This window comes from Ambystoma mexicanum, chromosome 10 (assembly GCF_040938575.1).
Source record: "Ambystoma mexicanum isolate Mex_15411 chromosome 10, UKY_AmexF1_1, whole genome shotgun sequence".
Lineage (NCBI taxonomy): Eukaryota > Metazoa > Chordata > Amphibia > Caudata > Ambystomatidae > Ambystoma > Ambystoma mexicanum.
This window is the reverse complement of record NC_090932.1, coordinates 1,679,395,378-1,679,407,852: the sequence shown is the minus strand read 5'-3', so window position 1 is coordinate 1,679,407,852 and position 12,475 is coordinate 1,679,395,378. Positions and strand designations below refer to the sequence as shown.

The window sequence follows — 12,475 nt, the reverse complement described above, 5'->3', positions numbered from 1 at the left end:
TGGGAGACAGTAGTCAGTCCCAGGGTATGGAGTCTATGTTTGGGGGTCGCTACGACACCCCTGTGTCACTGCACGGAGGGTGCTGTGTAACACATCTGAGTAAAGATGGTTCCTATGTAGGTGAGAGAAACCCCATAGACATTAAACACAAAAATAGCCTAGAACACACATAGCAAAAATGTCTAAGAGTGGGGAAAAAGAGTCTCACTCTTAGCAGGAGAAAAAAAAAACCTTAAAATCCAGCAAAGCTGCTGGGGGACTCTATAGGTAAGGGAAATTAGACATAGAATGAGAATTCTCCCTATCAATCAGAGGGCCTATTTACCAGTTTACTTATCAGGACATTAATGTATAACAAAAAAGAGGGTGGTGGCCAAAACGCAACCCTAGAGAACACCCTTTTCTACTTGGATAGGTTTGGTAGTCTCCTTCCTAAGCCCCACCCAATTACAGCATTATTTCCCTCGTACATTAGCAGTATAGCAGACAATAAGCGGCTTGGTAGGCCATTTTAACCAATATGAGATTTCCTTAAACTGACATTACTTTGAATGCTACTTACAAAAGGGTCGAGTTCAGAATATGGAAAATAATATCATTCTCTTTTTGTTCAACATCATTATCTTTTTAATGTATGATAGAGGGTACTTTTTCTCATATATAATATATATTGTCAGTTTGGTTTACTATCCATCCCAGCGTTGTTTCACTGATAAATTTCGGGCGCTCCCTTTGAAGCGCAGACTGTTACTGCTAAACTTGCCCTATGGCAGGCCACTGCGCCGTATCATCGTACCATTCTCAGTGCCAAACAGATTCACAATGTCTCACTTATTGAGACCTCCTGTATCTACGCCAAAGAGTTGTTTACAATTGTATGGAGTCTTTCCTCAGCTGCACCTGATCCTGTCCCACTTACGCAGGACCCATGAGATTCCTTGTCCCTCTTTTTTGTGGATTAAATTAGGTCCAAAATCAACTCCTCCTCTGTTCAGTTATTCAATCCGCATTCTCCTACAGAATCCTTGCCTGCCACTTCTTGGTCTACATTGTCTACTGTCTCTCCATTTGATGTCTCTGCGGCCATGTTCAAACTTGTCTGCCGCCCCTGGGCATCCAATTCCTGCTTTGTATTATTAAGGACATTCTGCCTCACTTTGTCCATCTGTTGCCAAAGCTGTGAACACTGCCTTGCTTATCAGGGTTATCCCCACTTCCCCAAGCATGCCACTGTTATCCTTCTGCTAAAAACAACTCCTTGGCCCCTTTGGTCCCAGCCGATCTCTCTCCTCCTTTTCTCTATGAAACTTCTGGAATACTTGGTCCGTTTTTTGCTCACCACACCTGCTCAATGCACCAGCAGGGCCCCTCCAACTACTCAGATGTGGGTTTGTCTTTCTCTATTTAGTGATGCTTCTTGAGATACTGTTTTTAAGATGTGATGTGCCTGTTTTGTTCATGATATATTTGTAGCCTATTTCTGTATTGTTTTCCCAGCTGTGACTGTCCTTCCAGTTCAGGGATCCTGAGCTCCCCACCCCTCCTCATCTTACCCTTGGGGATAGGTGTTTTCCTGCGTGCATAATGTGCATATGGCCAATGTCCCTAGTCTTGCTTCCTGTGTATACACACTGCCTATGTGTAGGTAGTTGCATGGTTTTGCATGGCTCCCCTATGCTGTAGCCCTGTCCTTGGCTACATGCTCCTTCATTTAGAGGTGTGTGCACACTTTCACCTGTTCCTTGTGCACTTACCACATCTGCCATCCAGATCCGCGGACTCTACTCCTCAGCCGAAATAGCTCAGTTGGGAGAGCGTTAGACTGAAGATCAAAGGTCCCTGGTTCGATCCCGGGTTTCGGCAGAACGTTTTGAACTTTGAAGAGAACATAATTATTTACACTACCATTGACCTACCCACACCCCCTCGTAATTATAGAAAACGACACCACTGGCGCGAAAGAACTGAGGCACGAGAATAACAAACGTCGTCATGGGAGTCCCGACAGGGCGGCACAGCAAGACACAGCACGGGTGGTACTCGCACACCAGGTACCAATGACCCGGTGCGCCCCCCGCCGCCTCCTGCAAAGTCACACACCACAGAGTACCCCTGCTCCGCTGCTCGGCAACCTGTGTGGTGTGCCCGAAAGGGGGCGGGCGATGGCTGGCAGCCTATCAGATAGGCCCGTGGTGGCTGACTCCCCGCCTCCTCGGTGGGTGGCAGCCTATCAGACAAGTCTATTATTGGTCATGCACCGCCTCCTTGAGTGAGTGAGGGACGGTGGCTGGCAGCCTAGCCGCCTCCTTGAGTGAGGGACGGTGGCTGGCAGCCTATCAGAGAGGGCTGTTGTGACTCATGCACCGCCTCCTCCGGTGAAGGGACGGAGACTGACACCCAATCAGAGAGGGACGTGACTGCTCACGCCCCGCCTCCTCTTTGGGAGGCTCTATGGGCAGCCTATAATAGCGCACTGTGACTGCTCACGCCCCGCCTCCTCTGTGGAAGGCATTATGGGCAGCCTATAATAGCGCACTGTGACTGCTCACGCCCCGCCTCCTCTTTGGGAGGCTTTATGGGCAGCCTATGATAGCGCACCGTGGCTGCTCATGACCCGCCTCCTCTTCATATAGGGCTTTTCCGTTGGGAGCCCCAGCGGTCCTCGTTAGTATAGTGGTCAGTATCCCCGCCTGTCACGCGGGAGACCGGGGTTCAATTCCCCGACGGGGAGAGTCACTTTTCCTTTTACAATTAAATGAATTGTAAAGTTATTTGTGTTTCTTTTCCACATTTCCTTTGCTCACAATGTACACACTCCCTGTACGATTGGATTGAGTTTATTTAGGGTTCTTACATGTGATTTCAGATTTGAACAACTTGGGATCTCGTTTGTCCAGGGCATTGGAGGGGGGGGGGTTGTAGTAAAGTCACTACATTCATTACCCCCCTCTCTCCGCCCTCCCCCCCACGGAGATTGTAGTCCGCGGACCATGCTCGCGTTTGGCCCTTGCTTTGGGGATTTTATGTGGGTGCATGTCGGCGAGATTCCTGCTGCTGTTGCCCAGGGGCATTATTATAATCTGGAGATTACAGCCCACAGGCCCTTGCTAGTGCTCTTTAGGGGTCAAACTATGGTCTCCCTGAGCTGACAGGTGCAAGGGCTGAGGTCCTCCCTGAGCTGACAGGTGCAAGGGCTGAGGTCCTCCCTGAGCCGACAGGTGCAAGGGCTGAGGTCCTCCCTGAGCTGACAGGTGCAAGGGCTGAGGTCCTCCCTGAGCTGACAGGTGCAAGGGCTGAGGTCCTCCCTGAACTGACAGGTGCAAGGGCTGAGGTCCTCCCTGAACCGACAGGTGCAAGGGCTGAGGTCCTCCCTGAACTGACAGGTGCAAGGGCTGAGGCTCTGCCTGAACTGACAGGTGCAAGGGCTGAGGTCCTCCCTGATCTGACAGGTGTAAGGGCTGGGGCTCTGCCTGAACTGAAAGGTGCAAGGGCTGAACCTCTGCCTGAGCTGACAGGTGCAAGGGCTGGGGCTCTGCCTGAACTGACCGGTGCAAGGGCTGAACCTCTGCCTGAGCTGACAGGTGCAAGGGCTGAGGCTCTGCCTGAACTGACAGGTGAAAGGGCTGAGGCTCTGCCTTAACGGAGAGGGGCAAGGGCTGAGGCTCTGCCTGAACTGAGAGGTGCAGAGGCTGAGGCTCTGCCTGAACTGAGAGGTGCAAGAGCTGAGGCTCTGCATGGACTGAGAGAGACCGGGGTTCAATTCCCCGACGGGGAGAGTCACTTTTCCTTTTACAATTAAATGAATTGTAAAGTTATTTGTGTTTCTTTTCCACATTTCCTTTGCTCACAATGTACACACTCCCTGTACGATTGGATTGAGTTTATTTAGGGTTCTTACATGTGATTTCAGATTTGAACAACTTGGGATCTCGTTTGTCCAGGGCATTGGAGGGGGGGGGGTTGTAGTAAAGTCACTACATTCATTACCCCCCTCTCTCCGCCCTCCCCCCCACGGAGATTGTAGTCCGCGGACCATGCTCGCGTTTGGCCCTTGCTTTGGGGATTTTATGTGGGTGCATGTCGGCGAGATTCCTGCTGCTGTTGCCCAGGGGCATTATTATAATCTGGAGATTACAGCCCACAGGCCCTTGCTAGTGCTCTTTAGGGGTCAAACTATGGTCTCCCTGAGCTGACAGGTGCAAGGGCTGAGGTCCTCCCTGAGCTGACAGGTGCAAGGGCTGAGGTCCTCCCTGAGCCGACAGGTGCAAGGGCTGAGGTCCTCCCTGAGCTGACAGGTGCAAGGGCTGAGGTCCTCCCTGAGCTGACAGGTGCAAGGGCTGAGGTCCTCCCTGAACTGACAGGTGCAAGGGCTGAGGTCCTCCCTGAACCGACAGGTGCAAGGGCTGAGGTCCTCCCTGAACTGACAGGTGCAAGGGCTGAGGCTCTGCCTGAACTGACAGGTGCAAGGGCTGAGGTCCTCCCTGATCTGACAGGTGTAAGGGCTGGGGCTCTGCCTGAACTGAAAGGTGCAAGGGCTGAACCTCTGCCTGAGCTGACAGGTGCAAGGGCTGGGGCTCTGCCTGAACTGACCGGTGCAAGGGCTGAACCTCTGCCTGAGCTGACAGGTGCAAGGGCTGAGGCTCTGCCTGAACTGACAGGTGAAAGGGCTGAGGCTCTGCCTTAACGGAGAGGGGCAAGGGCTGAGGCTCTGCCTGAACTGAGAGGTGCAGAGGCTGAGGCTCTGCCTGAACTGAGAGGTGCAAGAGCTGAGGCTCTGCATGGACTGAGAGGTGCAAGAGCTGAGGCTCTGCCTGAACTGAGAGGGACAAGGGCTCAGGCTCTGCCTGAACGGAGAGGTGCAGGGGCTGAGGCTCTGCCTGAACGGAGAGGGGCAAGGCTGAGGCTCTGCCTGAACTGAAAGGTGCAAGAGCTGAGGCTCTGCCTGAACTGACAGGTGCAAGGGCTGAGGTCCTCCCTGATCTGACAGGTGTAAGGGCTGGGGCTCTGCCTGAACTGAAAGGTGCAAGGGCTGAACCTCTGCCTGAGCTGACAGGTGCAAGGGCTGGGGCTCTGCCTGAGCTGACAGGTGCAAGGGCTGAGGTCCTCCCTGAACTGACAGGTGCAAGGGCTGGGGCTCTGCCTGAACTGACAGGTGCAAGGGCTGAGGTCCTCCCTGAGCTGACAGGTGCAAGGGCTGAGGTCCTCCCTGAGCTGACAGGTGCAAGGGCTGAGGCTCTGCCTGAACTGACAGGTGCAAGGGCTGAGGTCCTCCCTGAGCTGACAGGTGCAAGGGCTGAGGTCCTCCCTGATCTGACAGGTGCAAGGGCTGGGGCTCTGCCTGAACTGACAGGTGCAAGGGCTGGGGCTCTGCCTGAACTGACAGGTGCAAGGGCTGAGGTCCTCCCTGATCTGACAGGTGCAAGGGTTGAGGCTCTGCCTGAACTGACAGGTGCAAGGGCTGGGGCTCTGCATGAACTGACAGGTGCAAGGGCTGAGGTCCTCCCTGAGCTGACAGGTGCAAGGGCTGAGGTCCTCCCTGAGCTGACAGGTGCAAGGGCTGAGGTCCTCCCTGAACTGACAGGTGCAAGGACTGAGGTCCTCCCTGAACTCACAGGTACAAGGGCTGGGGCTCTGCCTGAACTGACAGGTGCAAGGGCTGAGGTCCTCCCTGATCTGACAGGTGTAAGGGCTGGTGCTCTGTCTGAACTGAAAGGTACAAGGGCTGAACCTCTGCCTGAGCTGACAGGTGCAAGGGCTGGGGCTCTGCCTGAACTGACAGGTGCAAGGGCTGAACCTCTGCCTGAGCTGACAGGTGCAAGGGCTGAGGCTCTGCCTGAACTGACAGGTGCAAGGGCTGAGGCTCTGCCTGAACTGAAAGGTGCAAGGGCTGAGGCTCTGCCTGAGCCGACAGGTGCAACGGCTGAGGCTCTGCATGAACTGAGAGGGGCAAGGGCTGGGGCTCTGCCTGAACGGACAGGTGCCGGGGTTGAGGCTCTGCCTGAACTGACAGGTGCAAGGGCTGAGGTCCTCCCTGATCTGACAGGTGCAGGGGTTGAGGCTCTGCCTGAACTGAGAGGGGCAAGGCTGAGGCTCCGCCTGAACTGAGAGGGGCAAGGGCTGAGGCTCTGCCTGAACTGAGAGGTGCAAGAGCTGAGGCTCTGCCTGAACGGAGAGGTGCAGAGGCTGAGGCTCTGCCTGAACGGAGAGGTGCTGAGGCTCTTCCTGAACTGACAGGTGCAATGGCTGAGGCTCTGCCTGAACGGAGAGGGGCAAGGGCTGAGGCTCTGCCTGAACTGACAGGTGCAAGGGCTGAGGTCCTCCCTGATCTGACAGGTGCAGGGGTTGAGGCTCTGCCTGAACGGAGAGGTGCTGAGGCTGAGGCTCTGCCTGAACGGAGAGGTGCAGAGGCTGAGGCTCTGCCTTAACGGAGAGGTGCAGAGGCTGAGGCTCTGCCTGAACTGAAAGGGGCAAGGCTGAGGCTCCGCCTGAACTGAGAGGGGCAAGGGCTGAGGCTCTGCCTGAACTGAGAGGTGCAAGAGCTGAGGCTCTGCCTGAACGGAGAGGTGCAGAGGCTGAGGCTCTGCCTGAACGGAGAGGTGCTGAGGCTCTGCCTGAACTGACAGGTGCAATGGCTGAGGCTCTGCCTGAACGGAGAGGTGCAATGGCTGAGGCTCTGCCTGAACGGAGAGGGGCAAGGGCTGAGGCTCTGCCTGAACTGACAGGTGCAAGGGCTGAGGCTCTGCCTGAACTGACAGGTGCAAGGGCTGAGGCTCTGCCTGAACGGAGAGGTGCAAGAGCTGAGGCTCTGCCTGGACTGAGAGGTGCAAGAGCTGAGGCTCTGCCTGAACTGAGAGGGGCAAGGGCTCAGGCTCTGCCTGAACTGAGAGGTGCAGAGGCTGAGGCTCTGCCTGAACTGAGAGGGGCAAGGCTGAGGCTCTGCCTGAACTGGCAAGGCTGAGGCTCTGCCTGAACTGAGAGGGGCAAGGGCTGAGGTCCTCCCTGATCTGACAGGTGCAAGGGCTGGGGCTCTGCCTGAACTGAAAGGTGCAAGGGCTGAGGTCCTCCCTGATCTGACAGGTGCAAGGGCTGGGGCTCTGCCTGAACTGAAAGGTGCAAGGGCTGAGGCTCTGCCTGAGCTGACAGGTGCAACGGCTGAGGCTCTGCATGAACTGAGAGGGGCAAGGGCTGGGGATCTGCCTGAACGGACAGGTGCCAGGGTTGAGGCTCTGCCTGAACTGACAGGTGCAAGGGCTGAGGTCCTCCCTGATCTGACAGGTGCAGGGGTTGAGGCTCTGCCTGAACTGACAGGTGCAAGGGCTGAGGCTCTGCCTGAACTGACAGGTGCAAGGGCTGAGGCTCTGCCTGAACTGACAGGTGCAAGGGCTGAGGTCCTCCCTGATCTGACAGCTGCAAGAGCTGAGGCTCTGCCTGAATGGAGAGGTGCAGAGGCTGAGGGTCTGCCTGAACTGAAAGGGGCAAGGCTGAGGCTCTGCCTGAACAGAGAGGTGCAAGAGCTGAGGCTCTGCCTGAACAGAGAGGTTCAGAGGCTGAGGCTCTGCCTGAACTGAGAGGGGCAAGGCTGAGGCTCTGCCTGAACTGAGAGGTGCAAATGCTGAGGCTCTGCCTGAACGGAGAGGTGCAGAGGCTGAGGCTCTGCCTGAAATGAGAGGTGCAAGAGCTGAGGCTCTGCCTGAAATGAGAGGTGCAAGAGCTGAGGCTCTGCCTGAACTGAGAGGTGCTGAGGCTCTGCCTGAACTGAGAGGGGCAAGGACTGAGGCTCTGCCTGAACTGAGAGGGGCAAGGACTGAGGCTCTGCCTGAAATGAGAGGGGCAAGGACTGAGGCTCTTCCTGAACTGAGAGGGGCAAGGCTGAGGCTCTGCCTGAACCGACAGGTGCAAGGGCAGAGGCCCTGCCTGAACTGAGAGGGGCAAGGGCTGAGGCTCTGCCTGAACTGAGAGGTGCAGGAGCTGAGGCTCTGCCTGAACGGGGAGGTACAGGAGCTGAGCCTCTGCCTGAACGGAGAGGTGCAGAGGCTGAGGCTCTGCCTGAACTGAGAGGGGCAAGGCTGAGGCTCTGCCTGAACTGAGAGGTGCAAGAGCTGAGGCTCTGCCTGAACTGAGAGGTGCAGACGCTGAGGCTCTGCCTGAACTGAGATGGGCAAGGGCTGAGGCTCTGCCTGAACTGAGAGGTGCAAGAGCTGAGGCTCTGCCTGAACAGAGAGGTGCAGAGGCTGAGGCTCTGCCTGAACTGAGAGGGGCAAGGACTGAGGCTCTGCCTGAACCGACAGGTGCAAGGGCCGAGGCTCTGCCTGAACTGAGAGGTGCAAGAGCTGAGGCTCTGCCTGAACGGAGAGGTGCAGGGGCTGAGGCTCTGCCTGAACTGAGAAGTGCAGAGGGTGAGGCTCTGCCTGAACTGAGAGGGGCAAGGGCTGAGGCTCTGCCTGAACTGAGAGGTGCAAGAGCTGAGGCTCTGCCTGAACTGAGAGGTGCAAGAGCTGAGGCTCTGCCTGAACTGAGAGGTGCAGAGGCTGAGGCTCTGCCTGAACTGAGAGGGGCAAGGCTGAGGCTCTGCCTGAACTGAGAGGTGCAAATGCTGAGGCTCTGCCTGAACGGAGAGGTGCAGAGGCTGAGGGTCTGCCTGAACTGAGAGGGGCAAGGCTGAGGCTCTGCCTGAACAGAGAGGTGCAAGAGCTGAGGCTCTGCCTGAACAGAGAGGTGCAGAGGCTGAGGCTCTGCCTGAACTGAGAGGGGCAAGGCTGAGGCTCTGCCTGAACTGAGAGGTGCAAATGCTGAGGCTCTGCCTGAATGGAGAGGTGCAGAGGCTGAGGGTCTGCCTGAACTGAGAGGGGCAAGGCTGAGGCTCTGCCTGAACAGAGAGGTGCAAGAGCTGAGGCTCTGCCTGAACAGAGAGGTGCAGAGGCTGAGGCTCTGCCTGAACTGAGAGGGGCAAGGCTGAGGCTCTGCCTGAACTGAGAGGTGCAAATGCTGAGGCTCTGCCTGAACGGAGAGGTGCAGAGGCTGAGGCTCTGCCTGAAATGAGAGGTGCAAGAGCTGAGGCTCTGCCTGAAATGAGAGGTGCAAGAGCTGAGGCTCTGCCTGAACTGAGAGGTGCTGAGGCTCTGCCTGAACTGAGAGGGGCAAGGACTGAGGCTCTGTCTGAACTGAGAGGGGCAAGGACTGAGGCTCTGCCTGAAATGAGAGGGGCAAGGACTGAGGCTCTTCCTGAACTGAGAGGGGCAAGGCTGAGGCTCTGCCTGAACCGACAGGTGCAAGGGCAGAGGCCCTGCCTGAACTGAGAGGGCCAAGGGCTGAGGCTCTGCCTGAACTGAGAGGTGCAGGAGCTGAGGCTCTGCCTGAACAGGGAGGTACAGGAGCTGAGGCTCTGCCTGAACGGAGTGGTGCAGAGGCTGAGGCTCTGCCTGAACTGAGAGGGGCAAGGCTGAGGCTCTGCCTGAACTGAGAGGTGCAAGAGCTGAGGCTCTGCCTGAACTGAGAGGTGCAGAGGCTGAGGCTCTGCCTGAACTGAGAGGGGCAAGGGCTGAGGCTCTGCCTGAACTGAGAGGTGCAAGAGCTGAGGCTCTGCCTGAACAGAGAGGTGCAGAGGCTGAGGCTCTGCCTGAACTGAGAGGGGCAAGGACTGAGGCTCTGCCTGAACCGACAGGTGCAAGGGCCGAGGCTCTGCCTGAACTGAGAGGTGCAAGAGCTGAGGCTCTGCCTGAACGGAGAGGTGCAGAGGCTGAGGCTCTGCCTGAACTGAGAAGTGCAGAGGCTGAGGCTCTGCCTGAACTGAGAGGGGCAAGGGCTGAGGCTCTGCCTGAACTGAGAGGTGCAAGAGCTGAGGCTCTGCCTGAACTGAGAGGTGCAAGAGCTGAGGCTCTGCCTGAACTGAGAGGTGCAGAGGCTGAGGCTCTGCCTGAACTGAGAGGGGCAAGGGCTGAGGCTCTGCCTGAACTGAGATGTGCAAGAGCTGAGGCTTTGCCTGAACGGAACGGTGCAGAGGCTGAGGCTCTGCCTGAACTGAGAGGGGCAAGGCTGAGGCTCTGCCTGAACTGAGAGGTGCAAGAGCTGAGGCTCTGCCTGAACGGAGAGGTGCTGAGGCTCTGCCTGAACTGAGAGCGGCAATGCTGAGGCTCTGCCTGAAATGAGAGGTGCAAGAGCTGAGTCTCTGCCTGAACGGAGAGGTGCTGAGGCTCTGCCTGAACTGAGAGGGGCAAGGACTGAGGCACTGCCTGAACTGAGATGGCAAGGCTGAGGCTCTGCCTGAACCGACAGGTGCAAGGGCAGAGGCCCTGCCTGAACTGAGAGCGGCAAGGGCTGAGGCTCTGCCTGAACGGAGAGGTGCAGGAGCTGAGGCTCTGCCTGAACGGAGAGGTGCAGAGGCTGAGGCTCTGCCTGAACTGAGAGGTGCAGAGGCTGAGGCTCTGCATGAACTGAGAGGGGCAAGGGTTGAGGCTCTGCCTGAACTGACAGGTGCAAGGGCTGAGGCTCTGCCTGAACTGACAGGTGCAAGGGCTGAGGCTCTGCATGAACTGAGAGGGGCAAGGGTTGAGGCTCTGCCTGAACTGACAGGTGCAAGGGCTGAGGCTCTGCCTGAACTGACAGGTGCAAGGGCTGAGGCTCTGCCTGAACTGACAGGTGCAAGGGCTGAGGCTCTGCCTGAACAGAGAGGTGCAGGAGCTGAGGCTCTGCCTGAAAGGAGAGGTGCAGAGGCTGAGGGTCTGCCTAAACTGAGAGGGGCAAGGGCTGAGGCTCTGCCTGAACGGAGAGGTGCAGAGGCTGAGGCTCTGCCTGAACGGAGAGGTGCAGAGGCTGAGGCTCTGCCTGAACTGAGAGGTGCAGAGGCTGAGGCTCTGCATGAACTGAGAGGGGCAAGGGTTGAGGCTCTGCCTGAACTGACAGGTGCAAGGGCTGAGGCTCTGCCTGAACTGACAGGTGCAAGGGCTGAGGCTCTGCATGAACTGAGAGGGGCAAGGGTTGAGGCTCTGCCTGAACTGACAGGTGCAAGGGCTAATGCTCTGCCTGAACTGACAGGTGCAAGGGCTGAGGCTCTGCCTGAACTGAGAGGGGCAAGGGCTGAGGCTCTGCCTGAACTGAGAGGTGCAAGAGCTGAGGCTCTGCCTGAACGGAGAGGTGCAGAGGCTGAGGCTCTGCCTGAACGGAGAGGTGCAGAGGCTGAGGCTCTGTCTGAACTGAACGGTGCAAGGGCTGAGGCTCTGCCTGAACTGACAGGTGCAAGGGTGAGGCTCTGCCTGAACTGACAGGTGCAAGGGCTGAGGCTCTGCCTGAACTGACAGGTGCAGGGGTTGAGGCTCTGCCTGAACTGACAGGTGCAAGGGCTGAGGCTCTGCCCGAACGGAGAGGTGCAGAGGCTGAGGCTCTGCCTGAACTGAGAGGTGCAGAGGCTGAGGTTCTGCCTGAACTGAGAGAGGCAAGGGCTGAGGCTCTGCCTGAACTGAGAGGAGCAAGGGCTGAGGCTCTGCCTGAACTGAGAGATGCAAGAGCTGAGGCTCTGCCTGAACGGGGAGGTGCAGAGGCTGAGGGTCTGCCTGAACGGAGAGGGGCAAGGCTGAGGTTCTGCCTGAACTGAGAGGTCCAAGAGCTGAGGCTCTGCCTGAACGGAGAGGTGCAGAGGCTGAGGGTCTGCATGAACGGGGAGGTGCAGAGGCTGAGGGTCTGCCTGAACGGAGAGGGGCAAGGCTAAGGTTCTGCCTGAACTGAGAGGTCCAAGAGCTGAGGCTCTGCCTGAACGGAGAGGTGCAGAGGCTGAGGCTCTGCCTGAACTGAGAGGGGCAAGGCTGAGGCTCTGCCTGAACTGAGAGGTGCAAGAGGCGAGGCTCTGTCTGAACTGACAGGTGCAAGGGCCGAGGCTCTGCCTGGATTGAGAGGTGCAAGGGCCAAGACTTTGCCAGAACTGACAGTGCAGGGGCTCAGGCTCTGCCTGAACTGAGAGGTGGAAGGGCTGAGGCTTTGCCTGAACTGACAGTGCAGGGGCCGAGGATCTGCCTGAACTGAGAGGGACAGGGGCCAAGGCTCTGCCTGAACTGACAGGTCCAAGGGCCGAGGCTCTGTCTGGATTGAGAGGTGCAAGGGCCAAGGCTTTGCCTGAACTGACAGTGCAGGGGCTGAGGCTCTGCCTGAACTGAGAGGTGCAAGGGCTGAGGCTTTGCCTGAACTGACAGTGCAGGGGCCGAGGCTCTGCCTGAACTGAGAGGGGTAGGGGCCAAGGCTCTGCCTGAGCTGAGAGGGCAGAGGCTGAGGGGCAGAGGCTGAGGCTCTGCCTGAACTGAGAGGTGCAAGGGCTCAGGCTCTGCCTGAACTGAGAGGTGCAAGGGCTCAGGCTCTGCCTGAGCTGACAGGTGCAAGGGCTGAGGCTCTGCCTGAACTTAGAGGTGCAGAGGCTGAGGCTCTGCCTGAACTGAGAGGTGCAAGGGCTGAGGCTCTGCCTGAACTGAGAGGTGCAAGGGCTGAGGCTTTG

At 57.5% G+C, this 12,475-nt stretch overlaps 1 non-coding gene across 1 annotated transcript; it reads left to right on the top strand.

Annotated features, from left to right (window-relative positions):
- The first annotated feature begins 1,791 nt into the window (after positions 1-1,791).
- TRNAF-GAA (transfer RNA phenylalanine (anticodon GAA)) lies at positions 1,792-1,863 on the top strand. Its single transcript has one exon. It is a non-coding gene; the product is annotated as a tRNA-Phe (tRNA).
- Positions 1,864-12,475: the final 10,612 nt, after the last annotated feature.